This window comes from Microtus pennsylvanicus, chromosome 13, assembly GCF_037038515.1.
Source record: "Microtus pennsylvanicus isolate mMicPen1 chromosome 13, mMicPen1.hap1, whole genome shotgun sequence".
NCBI classification, from domain to species: domain Eukaryota; kingdom Metazoa; phylum Chordata; class Mammalia; order Rodentia; family Cricetidae; genus Microtus; species Microtus pennsylvanicus.
The window spans coordinates 77,931,572-77,950,881 of record NC_134591.1 but is presented as its reverse complement, the minus strand read 5'-3'; the positions used below and the strand labels follow the sequence as shown (position 1 = coordinate 77,950,881).

The 19,310-nt window shown below is 43.4% G+C and overlaps 1 protein-coding gene across 1 annotated transcript in view; it reads right to left on the bottom strand.

Moving 5' to 3' along the window:
* Nucleotides 1-14,707, bottom strand: part of Rere (arginine-glutamic acid dipeptide repeats) — a 366,134-nt gene extending 351,427 nt beyond the window's left edge. The window contains exon 1 of the mRNA XM_075945074.1: nt 14,571-14,707. The gene's annotated coding sequence lies outside the window, so the exon portion shown is untranslated. The remainder of the gene's footprint in view (nt 1-14,570) is intronic.
* Between the last annotated feature and the right edge of the window lie 4,603 nt (nt 14,708-19,310).

The window sequence follows — 19,310 nt, the reverse complement described above, 5'->3', positions numbered from 1 at the left end:
AGAGGTCTATGAAAAGTATATTGCGTCTTGGTCTTGCGAAACTAAAGTTATGTGAAGCTATAAGAAAAGTCATTTGTTATCAGGAAATTTATAGCACAGCCAGACAGTAGTGGTGAATGCCCTTAATCCCAGCACTTGGGAGGCAGAGACAAGCAGAAAGGCCAGCCTGGTCCACAGAGTGAAATTTCCGGGACAGCCAGGGCTACACAAAGAAACCCTGTCTCGGAAGGGAAAAAAGAGGAAAGAAAACTTACAGCATATATATTCTAAGCAGATGTGTCCCTGAAGTTGTTTATGCATGGCAAAACTACTTAAGGGATCCATAAAGACCTTGACTTTCTCACAGGGCTGGAAAGATGGCTTGGCTGCTCTTGCAGAGAACCCAAGTTCCCTTCCCAGCACCTACATCAAATGGCTCAAAACTGTCTGTAACTCCAGTTCCAGGGAATCAAATGCCCTCTTCTGACTTCTGCAGGCACCAGGCACAGATGTGGTACATATACATACATGTAGAAAAACACCTATAGCCGGGTGGTGGTGGCGCACGCCTTTAACCCAGCACTCGGGAGGCAGAGGCAGGTGGATCTCTGTGAGTTCGAGGCCAGCCTGGTCTACAAGAGCTAGTTCCAGGACAGGAACCAAAAAGCTACGGAGAAACCCTGTCTCAAAAAATCAAAAAATAAACAAACAAAAAAACACCTATATACATATAATTAATAAATCTACCAAAAAAATTAGGTTTGGATAGCTCACAGAAAAAAATTTAAAATAAAATAAAAATTTAAAAGCCAAGTATGGGTCGAGCAGTGGTGGCACACGCCTTTAATTCCAGCACTCAGGGAGGCAAAAGCAGGCAGATCTGTTAGTTTGAGGCCAGCCTGGTCTACAGAGTGAATTCCAGGACAGTCAGGGGATATATAGAGATACTCTGTATCAAAAAACCAAAATACATACATACATACACACATACATGCATGCATACATACGTGCTAAAAAGACAAGTATGGTAGCACATAACTAAACCCAGTATTCAGGTGGCAGAGGCAGGCAGCAGTTCTATGTATGAGTTCAAGGTAAGCCTAGTCTACATAGTGAAACCCCATCTAAAAAGAAAAGGAAAGGGGGCTGGAGAGATGGCTCAGAGGATAAGAGCACTGGCTGTTCTTCCAGAGATCCTGAGTTCAATTCCCAGCAACCACATGGTGGCTCACAACCATCTGTACTGAGATCTGACACCCTCCTCTGGCGTGGGGGCAGAATGTTGTATACATAATAAATAAATAAATCTTTAAAAAAAAAAAAGAAAAGGGAAAAGGGAAAGCCTTTGCTTTGCCCAAGCCTTCAGCTTGAACAAATAAACCCTTTCCAGTTTAACACACAGCTCTATATCAGTACATTTGGGGTTACTAGAATGAGGTCTTTGTTGTTGGAGTCTTTATTGTATGTACACATATACATGGAAATTCAAGAGTTGGGTGTCGTCCTCAAACACACATCTTACTGCTTTTAATATGTATAACTTTTATTTATTTGTGTGTCTGTATGAATGAATGCCATGTGTATGCAGGTGCCCGTGAGATCCAGAGAAGGTCATCAGAGCTGAAGTGACAAGCAGCTGTGAGTCACTGGATGAGTGCTAGGAACTAAACTCGGGTCCTCATCACAGCAGAGCAGCACAAGGCCTGAACTGATAAGCTCTCTCTCCAATTCATTTGTCTTATTTTTGAGACAGGGTCTCTCACTCAACCTGGAGCTCTGGGATTCTGCTAGACTGGCTGGCCAGGAAACACCCTCCTGTTTCCATCAATCTTCCCAGTAGTGGAATTACAGGTGTGTACTGCCACAACCTGCTTCACATGTGGATGCTGGGGATCCAAAGAAGGTCCTCATGCTTGCTCGGCAAGCACTCTGATCTAGGCCTTGCTGGCTTTTTCTTTGTTTTAATTTAGGAGAGAAGAGACATAGTGTATATGTGTTTTCTTTTCTTCTTTCTTTTTTTTTTGTTTGTTTGTTTGTTTTTCGAGACAGGGTTTCTCTGTGTCCTCCTAGATATCCTGGAACTCACTCTGTAGACCAAGCTGACCCTGCCTCCTGAGTGCTGAGCTTAAAGGCGTGTGCCACCACTGCACAATTAGGAAAAATATTGTTAAATAAAGCTAACACATTTTTGGTGAAAATGATGAAACAGGATAATATTTTTGAATCCTATACATATTACAAACCAAAATTGAAAATGGTCATACCTACTCAAGAGAAATTAGAACATGGCTTAGCTGTACTGACTACAGATCCACGGCAGCATGTTTTTCCTGTGCTATGGACTGTGACTAAGGTTGTTCACACTACATCATTAGGCAAAATACTGTCTATAAAAAAACAAAAACAAAAACAATATTCCTTTACAAGAAAATAATTTGCTTTAAGATCTGTCCTCAAATATGTTTTCAAGGAAATAATAGAGCTGAGGAAGGAAGGCAGCCAAACGGATGGCCGTATTGCACGATGATAAGGCACACCGAGCTCTGTATGTGCACACCCTAGATTAGAGACAGGTCTAATGTCGCTCAATTAACTGCATTTCCCCATTCTTAGAATACGAACAATGTATATATAACTGATGGCACCTTTGATTAAAACAACTCTAGAATACATCTAACCTCACATAGGAAGGAGTCTGCAGACTGACACAATTCAGAAAACTCTGCCTTCAACAGTTTACAATCTACAGGGAAACACTTAACACCAAAATAAAATATTTTGCTCCTGGTTTTGGTCTGCTTGTTTTTTTTGACGTGGGATCTTGCTACTATAGTGGCTTTGGCAGGCCCAGAACTTATTATATAGACCAGGCTGGTCTCAAACTGGCATTAATCCTCCTGCTTTGTCTAACACATGCTAGGATTCCAATGCATATACTACTACACTGAGCTAAAATACAAAATATTAATATAAAATAAAAATGAATGTAAAGCCGGGCGATGGTGGCGCACGCCTTTAATCCCAGCACTCGGGAGGCAGAGGCAGGCGGATCTCTGTGAGTTCGAGACCAGCTTGGTCTACAGAGCGAGTTCCAGGACAGGCTCCAAAGCCACAGAGAAACCCTGTCTCGAAAAACCAAAAAAAAAAAAAAAAAAAATGAATGTAAAATATAAAGTGACAAATTTAATAAGAAGGTTAAAGAACCTAAGAACAGGTACTTAGGAGCCCAGCATGGGATATGCACCTTTAATCCCAGCATTTGGGAGGCAGAAGCAGGTGGATCTCTGAGATCGAGGCCAGCCTGGTCTACAGAGTGAGAGTTCCAAGACAGCCAAGGGCTACACACAGAAACCCTGTCTCAAAAAGTGAGAAAGGAAAAAAATGGGTACTAAGAAGCAGAATGAGCAAACCAAAACAACTTCAGGCAACATGTCTTCAGCAGGGATTTTCATTATTGATTGTTTTGCTTGAGAGAGAAAAAGACAGAGAGAGACAGAGAGACTGACTGTGTCTGTGTATAAAACAAGAAGAGAGGATTTTGGCAGTTTGTATGTGCATGTGGAGGACAAAGAACAACAGGATTTAGTTCTCTGCTTGCACAGCAAAAGCATCTTGACCCCTCCAACACTCATGTAAAAAGCTTGGAAGAGCTAGCCTAGCTAAACCAGCTAGTGCAGAATGCAGCGAGAGGCTATGTCTTAGAAATAAAGTAGAGAACAATTGAGGGAGGTACCTACAGCCTCCACCACACGCACACCAAATGTACACAAGCCCACAACACATGCAAACACACACACATCCCACAGACATACAAAGGCAAAACCCAGGAATAAAGTAGAAAATAAATGATGATTCAAAAAGGCAAGGACAGGGGCTGGAGAGATGGCTCAGTGATTAAGAGCACAGGCTGCTCTTCAAGAGGTCCTAAGTTCAATTCCCAGCAACCACATGGTGGCTCACAACCATCTGAAATGAGATCTGACGCCCTCTTCTGGCACGCAGGCATACATGGAAGCAGATTGTTGTATACATAATAAAAATAAATAAATAAATCTTAAAAAGAGAAATAATAAGCTTTAAAATAATAAAAAGGACAAGGACAGAGAAAAATATGCCTAGTGAGCAACTTTAGTCTATTACTATCCTGAGAACCAGCAGTGCTACTTCTTATCAATATAAGGCAGTGCCTTGCAGTAATCAGGGGAATGAAGACTTCCTAACCTGCCGTGCCACTTCCTTTGAATTACTATGGTAATTTAAAAATAAATTCACAATTTTAAAAAACTTTTTTGGGGGTTATTTTTATTTATGTGTGTCTTTCTTGCATTTATGTCTGTATATCATGTGCATGCAATGCCCACAGAGGCCAGAACAGAACATCAAATTCTCTGGAAGTGGAGCTAAAGACAGTTGTTAGCGACCATGTGGGTTTGGAAACAGAACTCCTGGAAGAGCAGCTGATGAGACCATCTTCCCAGTCCCTCACAAATGTTTCGATGATGCTCTTTCCAAAAGCTGGCCCTTCATCCCTTGAGTGTTGGCTCTACTTAATAACTTGATTCCAACTAGTACAATATGGCAGAAGAGATGGTATTTGCCAGACACAGTGGAATACACCTGTAATCCTGGTGCTCAAGAGGCAGAGGCAAGTGGATCTCTGTAAGCTGAAGGCCAGCCTGGTCTACATAGCAAGTTGCAGGCCAGTCAGGGCTACACAGTGAGACCATGTCTCAAAGAGATACGTATGGGGGAGAGGGGAGGGAGGTGATATCTGACTTCTAAGATGACATCACAAAAGGAGAGAAGTGGGCCTGTTCTCCCAAGCTCAAAATCAAATACTATGTCATGAGGTCATTTGAATAACACTGGAGGAGTTCATGTGGCCAGCACTGGCGGTTCCCTGCTCACATCTATGTAAGGAGACATACTGGAAGCAGATCCTCCAGTCCTAGCTAACCTCAGGAAAAATCCTTGCACAAGAATAGCTCAGTTAAGCCACTCTCAAGCACTAGGTAAAAGACGCTTCCTATGCTGTACCGTGTTTTGAGGTACTCTGTATACAGCAACACAGCTCTATGCTAGTCTGTCCCTAAAATATCTTGTATACTCACAGTTAGGGTATACCAATGGCCAATAAAACCATTAATTCCTAAAAGGTTGTCTTCCTTTCTACATATTACTACATAGGCTTAACCTAATCAATGGCAAAGTCAAGAATTTTATTTGTTGAAAGATTCTTGCCAGTGTCTATAAACTGAAATGATTAAACTCTGCATTAGATGGAGCTGGAGAACTTAAGTATACCATTTGCTCTTCCAGAGGTCCTGAGTTCCAGCAACCACAAGGCTGCTCACAACCATCCGTCATAAGATCTGGGTACCCTCTTCTGTCGAACAGGCATACATGCAGGCAGAACACTGTATACATAATAAACACATCTTTTTTTAAAGGCATGGGCCATTTGGGTGTCCATTTCTTTTTTTTTTTTTTTTGATTATTTATTATGTATACAACATTCCTTCTATGTATGCTTGCTTGCAGGCCAGAAGAGGGCACCAGATCTCATTATAGATGGCTGTGAGCCACCATGTGGTTGCTGGGAATTGAACTCATGACCTCTGGAAGAGCAGTCAGTGCTCTTAACCTCTAAGCCATCTCTCCAGCCCATAAATAAATCTTTTAAAAAAAAAAAAACTCTGTAGTGAGGTAAAAGAAAACTAAGCCAGGTGGTGGTGGCGTACGCCTTTTAATCCCAGTACTCGGGAAGCAGAGGCAGGCGGATCTCTGTGAGTTCGAGGCCAGCCTGGTCTACAAGAGCTAGTTCCAGGACAGGCACCAAAAACTACAGAACCCCTCCCCCCAAAAAATGAAAACTAACTACTGATTTGACTGATTGAACTGAGAAATGAAATAAAGGTAACAATTACTGTGCCCAAATACGACCACAGAACAACATGTAGATCTGATAGAAAAAGCAGGACCTTTTTTTCAGTATGGACATACCAGAATATAAGCTACTTGAAGAAAAACAGTAGAGACCAACAAAGCACTAAGTAGTAATAATCATGGCCTCCATATTTCTTAAGATTTTTTTAAAATTTTATTTCTACTCAGGTGTGGTGATTCATGCCATTAATTCCAGCATTTGGGAGGCAGAGTTTGAGGTCAGCCTGGTCTGCAAAGCGAGTTTCAGGACAGCCAGGCTACACAAAGAAGTCCTGTCTATAAATATATATATACATATATTGAGACAGGGGTATATATTATTTCTTATTGGGGAGATACGTCATAAAGTATGTGTAGACATCAGAGAACTTTCAGAGATCTGTTCTCTCCTTCTAGCATATGAGTTCTGGGTGGTCTTTTTTTTTTCCTGTATTCTTTTTCAAACCAAGCTTACTCTGTGTAGCCCTGGCTATTCTAGAACTCACTCTATAGACCAGGCTGGCCTCGAACTCAAAAAAGTTCCACCTGCTTCTGCCTCAAGTGCTGGACCACCGCCTGGCTGAGCTGTGGTCTTGCAAGCACCTTTACCCACTAAAACAACTTATTTCTTTTGCTAAGGAGAAAAAGAGCCCATCTCAGGCCAAGACAGGATATTAAATTTTACATATATATGTCAGAATATGTCCTGCAGAATATTAGTACACAGTAAAGTCAGAAGCATTCTGAAAGTACAGGGGAGCCCCATACTCAAGAGGATGAAGCAAGAGGGTGAGTTCTGAGACCAACCTAACCTATACAAGCTTGCAGTTTATTGGTATGCCATTAGTCCAGTTTGGGAAACACTGGCTTAGAAAAACAGGTAGGGAGACAGGCACACAGGTGAACATTTACAGAAAACAAAGAGAAAGTAAGACAAAGCCAACAAAATGATCACACCTAATAAAGAGATTATGTGTGATTAGTTATGACTATGTAATTTTTTAAAGCAAAATAACTATTAAACAGAGTAAGTTAGAAAAGTCAGCAACAACCATACTATATGTCAGTAGAAATGAAGACAGGAAAAATTCAACAGCCCTAACAAAAACCAAAGAAATCCCTCTCCCTAGACCAAAGGGCTCAGAAAGCCTTTCACTCCCTATGTCCCTGCACATGAGCTGACAGTCAGAGGTGAGGATCTAGTCTAAGTATAGCCCATCTGGAGGGCTGAGAACAACTTATGAGGCAGCCTGACCCTAAGCCCTAGCCAACACTAGCAATAACTAACCGCCTATCAGATGTCTCTTGGGAATTTTTAATTACAAAGAGAGTTCTTAGTGGAAGTGGAAACACAGCATAAACACACAAAGAAAGCAGAGATTAAACAGCCAAGTTAAAGGCAGAGGAGTGGGAGGCCAGCCCTGAATGTCCAGTGCTCTGAGCAAGAAGACTTCCTTCACTAAAAACTCAAAGTTGGACCTCTACTGCATAACCTTAGGGCTCTGCCAGAGAGAATAGGATGACAGGTCAATATATGACTTCAATCCTTCTGTTTGCCATACAACAAAAAGAGAGAAGAGTAAGGCAGCTCAGGGACACCGAGTCCGGGCTTAAGGAGTATCCAGGAGCTGAAGGCATGGCTCAGAAGTGGAGCACATGCCTAAACACAAGCAAGGCCTGAGTTCCATCACCAGCATCACTCAACAATGAATTAAGGAGCACCAGTTAAAATACACCTAAATGATGTTTTCATGCATGAAACATATCTAGGCCTACAGGCAGAGCCCTGCCCCCATTACTCATTAATCAGAACTGCTCTAGGGTGGATACATTCCCCCACTGCCAGCTTCTGCCACAAAGGGAGGTTTCCCAAGTTGCCCAAAGCAGTTTATACAAGCAGACACAAGCCTGCATTCCTGCTATTCACACTCCCTCTGAACTGTGTGTCTGTGTATACACAGACACTCACACTCGCACGCGCACACACATACTGAGCACTCCTGACACAAGAAAGATGTAAGGAATCAGTCCTCTGGGAGACTGAGGGTCATGTAGAGGTACCAAGAAATGTGCTCACACATGCTCTGGTGAATGTGTGTTAGCATCGAGTTTTTCCAGAAGGGGCTCTCAGTAGCTAAGACTGTCTAGAGATGCTGCATGGCCACACTCGTTCACAGCTCTCTCTCAGTGCAAGCCAACAGTGCAAACACTGCTCCCAACAGAGCAGCGACCTTATTGCTAGTCACAGTCCCACTTTGAGGGTAGGGCTCAACAAACTCTGCTCAAGAGACAAAAACATACTAGGTTGCTAAAGCTGAGAGGCTTCACACCCCTGACAGGATTCCAACACTGAGAGGCACTGCTAAACCTAGGCTTCTGTTCTTCTGGGAGGGCTGACCTTTTAAAAGCATAAATTTCTGTTCCACCTTTCCCCAGTATTTGAAATGACTTTGAACGTTTTATGTTCCTAGCAATCCCAACATCCCTAACCAAAGACCTCAAACATCACATAATAACTAGTTTAAAATTAGGATACAACCCTGTCTTCAACTTCAAGACAGTCTACACTGATTCCTCAAACAAGTGTTCTATGAATTAGAAATAGCATTTTGTAATATAACCATATAAAGAAAAATTTTTAAAGTGAATATATTACTTATGGTTGCTAATATATTAGCAAATTTTACCAAAATAAAAACAATTCAAAGTCAGCTGGTGGTGGTGCAGGCATTTAATCCCAGCACTCTGGAAGCGCAGGCAGCAGATCTCTGAGTTCGAGCCCAGCCTACTCCACAGCAGGAGTACCAGGATAGCCAAGGCTACACAGAGAAACCCTGCCTCAAAAAAAAAAAAAAAAAAAAACCAGGCAGGTCTAAGTTTGAGACCAGCCTGGTCTACACAGCAAGTTTCAGGACAGCCAAGGTTACACAGAGACACCCTATCTTGAAAAATCAAAACGAATGAAGAAAAAAAAAAAAACAACAACAACAACAACAAAATCTAAAGCTGGGCATGGTAATGTGTTCCTGTAATCCCAGAGGTAAAACCAAAAAGTACACAAGCTTATAGGCACCCTGGGTTACACACTGAGTTTGAGACTAGCCTGGGCTTCAGGAGATCCTGAACCCAAAAAAAAATCTTTTTATACTGGCTCAAACAGGTCATTTTACTTGCACACATAAAAGAAGCTTTTATGGAGCATCAGGATGGCTCATCTGGTAAGGAAGCTTGTCCAGTAAGCCTGACGGAGTTAGATTCCCAGGACATCCATGACAGAAAGTGACTGAGCCGGGCGGTGGTGGCGCACGCCTTTAATCCCAGCACTCGGGAGGCAGAGGAGGCGGATCTTTGTGAGTTCGAGACCAGCCTGGTCTACAAGAGCTAGTTCCAGGACAGGCTCCAAAACCACAGAGAAACCCTATCTCGAAAAACCAAAAAAAAAAAAAAAAAAAAAAAAAAAAAAGAAGTGACTGAGTTACATGTATAGAGTGCCCCCACCTCCCCACACACCAGGTTTTATAAGTAAAATAATTTTTTTTCGAGAAAAATTCTCACTATGTAGCCACGGCTGCTGCCCTGGATGGAACTCACTACATAGATCAGGCTCACAGAGATCTGCCTCTGCCTCCATAAAGACAGGTGCCAAGCCTGAATAAAATAATGTTTTTAAAAACGTTTAACCTGGCCGGGCGGTGGTGGCGCACGCCTTTAATCCCAGCACTCGGGAGGCAGAGGCAGGCGGATCTCTGTGAGTTCGAAACCAGCCTGGTCTACAAGAGCTAGTTCCAGGACAGGCTCCAAAACCACAGAGAAACCCTGTCTCGAAAAACCAAAAAAAAAAAAAAATAAAATAAAAAAAATAAATAAAAACGTTTAACCTTTTTAATGTGTTTGGGTATTTTGCCTACTTGTATGTCTGCATGTCTGCAGTGTTCTAAGAGGGTCAGAAGAGGGCGTCAGATCCCCTAGGGCTGGAGTTGTAAATGGTAGCAAGTCCATGTGGAAGCAGGAAATTGAATCTGGGTCCTGTGGAAAAGCATGCAGATCTCTTAACCACTAAGCCATCTCTTTACCCCAAAATAAAATTTTTTTTAAAGAACTTATGTTGGCAGTTTTATCTGACCTAGTTACCTAATATGAGGACATGAATTATATCTTAATTACTTGGCACACCAACAAATTATTTATATAAATCACAGTTCCAGGCCAACATGGAAGCATAAAACTACCATCTCAGCACTTAGGACATTAAAGCAGGCTTGCCAGGAGTCTGAGCCCAAGGTGTACCACATAGCCAAACCCTGCCCCAAACATATATATACATATATATGTATATATATATATATAATTGATTAATTTTAAAAATCAAACTCCAAGCTGGTAAATATTTAAGCACACTTGAGCTATTTGTAGTCAGATGTTCATTGAAATGGCAAAAGCAATCTCAGTAATAATACAACGAATGTCTAAATGCACACTTCTCACTTTAAAAACACAAGAACCGTGTTAGACGAGAAGCTAAGCACAAGCTAACATGCTTGCCAAAAACCACACTTAAATAGGCTATGCAAAGCATCAACTGTGGAATAACTATCAGAGTGCCGATAATTAATAATTACTCATATGATTCAAGACAAATTTCTGGTGACTAAAAAGCCTATGACCTGGGGGCTGGAGAGATGGCTCAGTGGTTAAGAGCACTGTCTGCTCTTCCAGAGGTCCTGAGTTCAATTCCCAGCAACCACATGGTGGCTCCAAACCTTCTGTAATGAGATCTGGCGCCCTCTTCTGGCGTGTGGGTATACATGGAGGCAGAAAGTTGTATACATAATATATCTTTAAAAAAAAAAGCCTATGACCAACTAGAGTCTAGAGTACAACATTATCAATCAACTTACAGAAAACAATATAATATCCTCCTCCCCCATCCCTTCCCTCTGTGTACAACAGTGTAGTGTCCTCCCCGCTCCCTCGTGTATATTTGTGAGGAGGGATGAAGTTCACAGCTAGGTTACACTAATGATTCAGTTAAAAATATGAATTTCCTGCTATCTTAACCTTTAAATCAATTGTAAAAGTAGCTGCCAAAAGCAGTTAGCAGGAAAGCATACAATTCCCAAAGGAATTCAGTACATACAACTTATTTTACTACTTAAATGTCTTACTGATTACTGAGATTTGAACAAGATGTAAAAAATTCAAAACCAACTTTAAAGTAGTAGATGTTCAGGATATCCATAATACTGTTCACCACACACAGGGTCTTAGTGTGCAGATCATATTCACTATTCCTGTGCCTCCAGCACCTGACACTGCTTCAGTATCAGTTCAATATTATGTATATTACTGCACAACTTGGTAGTGAATACTCTCATTTAAAAAAAAACCTTGGTTTACTGAACAGTAAGTTAAAAAAAGTACTGGAATATTTCATTTCTTGATTTAGGTAACCTTCTTAGTGCAAACTGGTTTCTAGTTACACTAAAACAAGCCTAGACTGAACTGAAATCACCTGGTCATATCCACACTAAACAAACACGACACTCAACTGTTCACACTGCACTGTAACTGGAGACTTAAGCTTCAAGCTTTGGAACTGAAGTAAATCAGCAAAGACAAGTCTTAATAGCCAGTCTGCCCATGCCTTCAATCCCAGCACTCAGGAGGCAGAAGCAGGCGGATCTCCATGAGTTCGAGGCCAGCCTGCTCTACAAAGCTAGTTCCAGGACAGGCTCCAAAACTACACAGAGAATCCCTGTCTCGAAAAACCGGAAGAAAAAAAAAGGAAAAAAAAAAGAAAAAGAAAAAGAATAACTAGTTACAGCTACAAAGCTCTCTGGTCACTGCATTAAACAACCGACATGTGAGGCACTTATCAAGCAGATTACTAATGAAACTGTACATTAGTTCAGAAGACTCAGGAGGAATCTATCATCTGTTGTGTTAATTTGTATGCACATTCAAATTCTTGCTAGCCTCCAGCTTATAAAAAATCAAATCCACACATCATTCTATCAGGCTTTTTATTATAATACTGATACATTATAATACAGCATCATTACCTACACAAAATTGCTGATTTTACTGAGATTCCCCCACCCCAACTTCTCCCCAACCTCTCTTGTCACACAGAGTGGGTGTTTAAATCCCAGAGGAAAATCTCTAATGCTAGAATTTGACTTTCTGTAATGTAAGTTTATCTTTTTAATGACACTAAAATGTTCTTAAAGGGCCGCTGGTGAGTACTGTTTACAACACTTGGAATGCAGATAAACCCCTATGTTGTTTACTAGCTTAGGACAAACTACATTTCTCATAAAAAGAAAGAACATCAATTCAAAGGAGTCCTTGGAAGTCACAATGTGAAAATACTCCTGATAACAGAACAAATTAATGTCAAGACACAGCCAATAACATAATAAGGCTGCGATGCAAGAGCGCCTGTCAAAGGGCATCTGTATTAGCAGCCCGGGGAAGTGGCATTTGCAGAAAGGCACAGCCGCTGTGTTTAAAAGAAAATCATTAAGCCTCAGCCGTTAATCCCCTCCCCCATCCTCTTCACTGGATCGTCAAAGCAATTAACCAGTAGAAGGTGCTATTCTGCAACCCACATGGAGTCACACTAACCTCCAGAGCGAGATTCAGCCAGGTGGACTCAGCCCTGTCCAGCGTTCAAAAGGGTCTCTACCCTAACCCCCAACCAGAAAAACCAGACCTTTTCTTAAAAACACTATTAAAAACAAAAACTACATTGATAAGTCAAGGACCATCAATCACTTTCTCTTGCACACACACACACACACACACATGCACACATACACACACAAAATATTGTCAAATGTTAACCTCAAATACAATCTTATTCATTTTAACTGAGACAACGTATTTCTACTTAGAAAGACCATGCTCACATTCAGGAAAATAAAAATCAAGAGAACAAATGTCTGTCCCTAACAGAGTCAAAGGTAAAGAGGGATGTGAAAACAGAGAATGTAAAGCCAAAACAAGAGTTTATCTTTACACAGACAAAAATAAATAAAAAGTCAGCAGCAGAAAGCAGGGCTGCAAAGGGAGCAAAGGGAGACAGAGGTCTTCTGAACATGTCCCAGAGTGTCCTTTAGTTTCCCATGTACTCATCCGCCGTGCAAAGGTTGGAGGGAAAAAAAGGCCAGACATGAGATGGGTAAAATAAAGCTGAAAAGGAAAAGACCTCCCCTTCCCCCATCTTCTCTCCTCTCTCCCCCAAAAAGCTGTGTTTGTCTGTGCAAACCTAGTCCCAAATATGGGAGAGAGAATGGATGTGTGTATGGAAGAACAATGAGCCCTCAGCCTGATTGTGTGTGTGTGGTGTGGTGGTGTGTGTATGTCTGTGTGTGTCTGTGTGTGTGTCTGTGTGTGTGTGTCTGCCTCTGCCTCTTTTCCCTTCGATCTCCACAACAGAGAAAACTGGAAGCCAGCTTCCACCCAGGCTAGGCCATCAAAACCCAAAATGGTTTGTAAATTAGAGTGGAATTAACTCAGCAAGCAAATCCATGGAAGGAAATAGCTAGCCAAAGATGATTTTATTATTGTATAGATCCATCCTCTCTCCCCTCCCCCATCAGACTGAGACTAAAGACACCAGTGTACACCAGACAAAAAGCCCTCTTTAAATGGAAAGCAATTATAAAAGCTGTTTGAAACCTAAACCTAGGATGTATTCGTTTGAGTTACACTAAATGTCTGTTTTGTAATCCACCAAGTTTACCCTCACTAGTTAATCTTTTGTTTGTTTGTTTTGTTTTGTTTTAAAAATTGCTTTGGAGAAGGCTATTTCAAGATTCATACAAAACTACTTTCTCAGATCCACCTTAAAATAGCAGCACATACTGAAACATTTACAACACCCCGTTTCTCAAGGGCACATTCTGCTTAAATCAACGTTTGAAGTCTGTAATCCAAAAAAAAAAAATTGTAAGCAAACCTTGGAAAAGAGACAGAGGATAATGACAATTCAACAATGAATCATTTTATCTCCTTTCAACAACTTCTCAAGCAGTTTCAAAGAAAACCTGCAGTACTTCCTTCAACACAACACACATTCACCCCACTGTACTAAGAATTATCTTCTTCCTATAATCTTAAAAAATAATAATAATAAAGAAAAAAGAAGGCACCCTCTTTCAGACAGCTGAACTTAAATCATGACAGAATGAATTCTACGCTGCTGCAAGTGAGATGTGATTCCATAATTTTGGAATCACAGAGCCGAGGAGTGGAGACTTTGATAACACAAAGGAGGAAACCGTCCTCCTAACGTGAAATTAGACTTTAATGAGTCCGTTCCAAGACCCCCACATTCGCAAACATCCCAGAAATGCTCAGCTTCAAGTCCTTCCCTCCCACAGCAGAGCGAGCGGCTCGGCAAGGACTAGTTTAACCTCAGAGTAGCAGGAGAGCGTGCCTGAGGAGCCCCGAGAGAGCAGGGGTCAGGAGGCAGGCACGGAGGACAGTCACCTGGCCCGCACAGCACTGAGGCCAGCCTCCGGCCCGCGGTTCCCCGACCTCTCGCCTCCACTCCCACAGCCTTTGCTTTCCGCCCCGGCCCTCCCGGAGCACCCCGACCCGGGAACGAGGGGCGGCGGGAGGCAGCCCGCGGCACGGCGCAGACAACTTGGGACACTTACCTTCCCCTCAGGCGCTACACCATCAATGAGAGGGGTGGCGGCCCGGCTCCGGGGAAAGTGCTGGGACGGGGAGGGAGGCCGCGGGGGCCGGCGGCGGAGCGAGGGCGGCGGGCGCGGGCCGAGGGGGCCGGCCCGAGGGACGCGACGCCGTGGGGGGGGGGGGGCTGCGGGCTTCCCTGCCGGGATCTCGACCTCCTCGGGTGGGCCAAGCCTTCAGCAGCAGAAGCCCAGGACCATGTCTGGTTTTGTGTTGTTTTTCCCCCCCAGAGGGCGAGGGGCTCCCACAGGAGGAGGGTGGCTTTTTTTTTCCTTTTCCCCTTAACTAGGAGAGAAAATGAGGCGGAGACAAGGTGGGGAGCGCGTGAGGGGACGAGGCGCGGGGAAGGAGGCGGGGACCGAGGCCCGGCGTGGCGAGAGGCTGCGGAGCGCGGGGGGCGGCTCGCGAGCGTCTGTGGGAGCAGCGGCACCTCCGCGATGGTGGCGGAGCCGCGGGGCTGCTGCGCCGACCCGCCGCCCACTCCGCGCCCGGGCCCGGCCCACCTCGCAGTATCGCGCCTCGCCACTGGTGCGTCTTGGTGTGACGCAAGCGGAGAACGGGCCAATGGGAGGCGGAAGGCGGGCTTAGGGGCGGGAGTGTTTGCTCCGGCTCGCTCTTCCATTTTCTTTTTTTTCCTTTCTTTTTTTTTTTTCTTTTTCTTTTTTTTCTTTTTTTTTCTTTTTAATAAAATTAGCAAAAGAAAAGGCAAGGGCAGAGGCTAAGCTTTGGCGGCGGCACGGCCGGGCCTCTCGATGCGCGCTCCGGGCGGCGGCCGGAACCGGTGTGATGGGCTCCCCGCCCCAGGAGCGGCTTTGTGCCGGGTCGGCCCTCCCTGGCCGCAGGCCGAGCTCCCAACCAACCAGCCTAGGAGCTGTGACCCTCCCGGGATGGTCTTTCTCTAGTGGACAGTCTCAGGGGTGGGCTTGGCGGGTGTCCACTTGCTCATGTTATTACCAGGGTCATAATTTGCTTTTTCAGTCATTTAAGAGACAGATCCCTTGAGGTCCGAGGGGAGCTACAAAGTGGGTTTGTTTACAGGCAGTTTATAAGGTTTTTTAAATAATATGTGACCAAAACTGAACTGAAGAAAAAGAAAGGTGGAACTGGTAAATTGTGTTGCTTATTTGGTGAGAACAATTAAAAAAAAATCTCATTTAAGTAATAAAGAATGGGGCACGAGAGTTGGCACAGTAGTCAGGATCACATACTGCTCTTTGCAGAGGACCCCAGTTCGGTTCCCAGCACCAACATCAGTTCGCTACAGCTCTGGGGGATCCAACACTCTAATCTGGCCTCCATGCGCACAAACCTACACACACATACATATGATTAAAAATCAGAACAAAAAAAATTAGTAATAAAGAACAACACAGAAGTGTTAGTAATAAAGAACACAGAAGGGTTTTTTGTTTTGTTTTGTTTTGTTTTTTTGTTTTTCGAGACAGGGTTTCTCTGTGGTTTTGGAGCCTGTCCTGGAACTAGCTCTTGTAGACCAGGCTGGTCTCGAACTCACAGAGATCCGCCTGCCTCTGCCTCCCGAGTGCTGGGATTAAAGGCGTGCACAGAAGGGTTTTTTTAAGAGAGCGTATCTGCTGTGCTGGGGGAGCAGGCAGTGGACAGTACCACCAAGGCATGGTGAATCATGCCTGTAATCTTAGTACTAGAGAGGCAGAGGCAGGGGGATAGCAATTAGAGGTTAAGGCCCACCTGGCCTACAATGTGAGTTCCAGACTATCTCAAAAATGCCGACAAAAAGAGAAACAGGCAGCTATCTATCACCTTTGAAAAATCTTGCTATCTTCCCACTATGCTCAAAGACAAAGTCACCATGTCTGCCACATACTACAAGCCTGAGTCGGGGCAAGCCAAATACTCCTATTCTACTTAATATAATTTATAGGATTGAGGGGTTTGGAAATTTTAATTATAATTACTGGTTTTTGAAATGCATATCATGTTTATTGAGTTCTTTCACAGCCTCTGGCATGAATCCAGGGTGAATCATCAACCTATTGTTAGTTTGTTAATAATTCTGAAAATGCTTATTGGTGTCCTTAAACCATACACTCTTCTCAGAGCAGTTAAGGTCTGTACATAATAGAATAATTAAGGGATAGAGCATAGCTCAAAATAATTCACCCATCTATTTCAAATAAAGGGATAATTTTCTCTTTGGAATATCTATTCAGATTATAATTTCCACATCCAAGAGTTCCTTTTAAGAATAATTCCAGCTAACAGATGTCACTGAATTGTGTGACCCAAGAGACCTAAGAAGAAATGGGGTCTTTTTTTAATTTAACATTTCTTTCTTTCTAGGGGTTGTGTGCATGCTCCAGCGCTCCGGTGGTGAGCATGACAACCTTCAGGAGTCTTGTGTCTCTCCGTCTACTACATGGGCTCCAGGTTTCCAGTTCAGGTGCTCAAGCTTGGCAGCAAGTGCCTAGATCTGCTGAGCGCTCTCACAGGCCCACAAATAAGCTCTTGGCACTATCTTTCTGTGGAGCTTTCAGCAAAAAGAGACTGCTTTCAAGTGAAATAGGGCCCCAGGGCTAGCGAGCAGGCTAAACAGTTGCTGCTCCTTCAGAGGACTGGAGTACATTTTCCCAGCACCCACATAGGGCAGCTGGCACATTCTTCTGGCCTCTGCAGTTCATGCACACACATGGGCATACACGCATGGAGAGACACATGAACACACATCTGTTTGAGTCAAAGCTCCCGTAGTTCAGGCTGGTGTCATGGAGGAAGGCCTTGAACTTCCTTTTTTTAAATATGTACTTACTGGTCAGGCATGTTGGTGCCTGTCTTTAATCACAGCACTAGGGAAGCAGAGGTAGGTGGATCTCTCTGAGTCAAGCGGTCTACACAGTGAATTCTAGGGCAACCAGGGCTATATATATAGACACCCTGTCTCAATAAAAACCCAATCAATAATACTTACTTCTTGTGTATGTGTGTGTATGTTTATGTGTTTATATATACATGCCACAACATGCGTGTGGAGGTCAGAGGACAAACACAGCTATTACATGAGTTCTGGAAATGTGGTGGTTTGAAGGAGAATGGCCCCCATAGACACATATATTTGAATCTTGGTCTTTCCCCTCCCCCGTTAGCAGAACTGCTTGGTGTGACCTTGTTGAAGGATGTGTGTCTCTGAAGGTGGACTTGAAGGTTTCAAAGACTCTCCATTCCCAGTGTGCTCCCCTCAAGATGTGAGCTCTCAGCTCTTCCTGTCCTCACACCTTGGCTCCACCACTATGGACATAAAACCTCTGAAACACCCACCTAATAAATTCTTCTCTAAGATGGGTTTTCACAGTGACAAAAAAATAAAAAGTACCTCTGAGAGGGACCTGAACTCAGGCTTGCACAGCCAGTGGACTGTGCTCCATGAGCCCTCTCCATGGACAGATTTAGAACTGCTGATCCTCCTGCCTCCACTCTAAGAGCTGGGAACTGGGGGGGGGGGGGGCTTTTTTTAAATTTATGCAAATATACATGTAGCAGCCTCCAAATCCCGCGTGATTATAAAGCATAATATGGTGCAGCGTCATAAAATTAGCAATTTAGCAGTGCGGTGGGGGCACACACCTTTAATCCCAGCACTTGGGAGGCAGAGGCAGGCGGATCTCTGTGAGTTCAAAGCCAGCCTGGTCTACAGAGTGAGTTCCAGGGCAACTAGGGCTACACAGGAAAACTCTGTCTCAAAAAAATAAAAACAAAATCCAAACAAAAAAGAACAACTATGAAACCATAACTGAAAGCTTATTGTGCCCCCAAGCACCACACCCAGCGTGTGTCACCTTCTTTTCCCACTTAGTCCTGACTGCAGCCAGGAAATACGGTGATATCACCTTCACTTTAGTGCTCAAGGAACCAGGACTTAAGGATGTTAAAGAATTCTTGGGCAGTAAAGAGGTTAACTATCTAGTGAGGTTTTTTTTTTTTTTTTTTTTCATAAGAAATTAGAAATTCTCGCCGGGCGGTGGTGGCGCACGCCTTTAATCCCAGCACTCGGGAGGCAGAGGCAGGCGGATCTCTGTGAGTTCGAGACCAGCCTGGTCTACAAGAGCTAGTTCCAGGACAGGCTCCAAAACCACAGAGAAACTCTGTCTCGAAAAACCAAAAAAAAAAAAAAAAAAAAAAGAAATTAGAAATTCTTTCTGTCTTTTCAGCAAGCTTTAGGAAATGGGAATTTTTCTTTGCTTGTTTGTTTGTTTGTTTGTTTGTTTGAAACAGGGCTGATGGTGGATGTGGCGTGAGCAGCTGCCTGGAGCGCCTGGAGCCGTGAAATCCCAAGCATTCCAGACTGTACTCCTGAAGGATGAGTCACCAGGAAGTTTCTCCCCAGTGACTTCAATCAGGGTCTTTTTCCATAGCTGTGAGAAAGGTAACTGGCAGCGTAAATGCAGCCTGATAAGACTGGGAGTCACTAAGTGAGAGATCAGATCACAGCCATTTCTATTGCTAGTTGGGCTTTTTCTGTTTGGGGCTTTGTTTGTTTGTTTGGTGGTTTGGTTTGGCTTGGTTTTGGTTTTAGTTTTGGTTTTTTGAGACAAAGTTTCTCTGTGTAACTCTGGCTGTCCTAGAACTCTCTTTATAAAAGGGGCTGGCCTTGAACTCACTGAAATTTGACTGCCTCTGCCTCCTGTGTGCTGGGATTAAAGACTTGCACCACCACCCTTCACTTTTCCTGT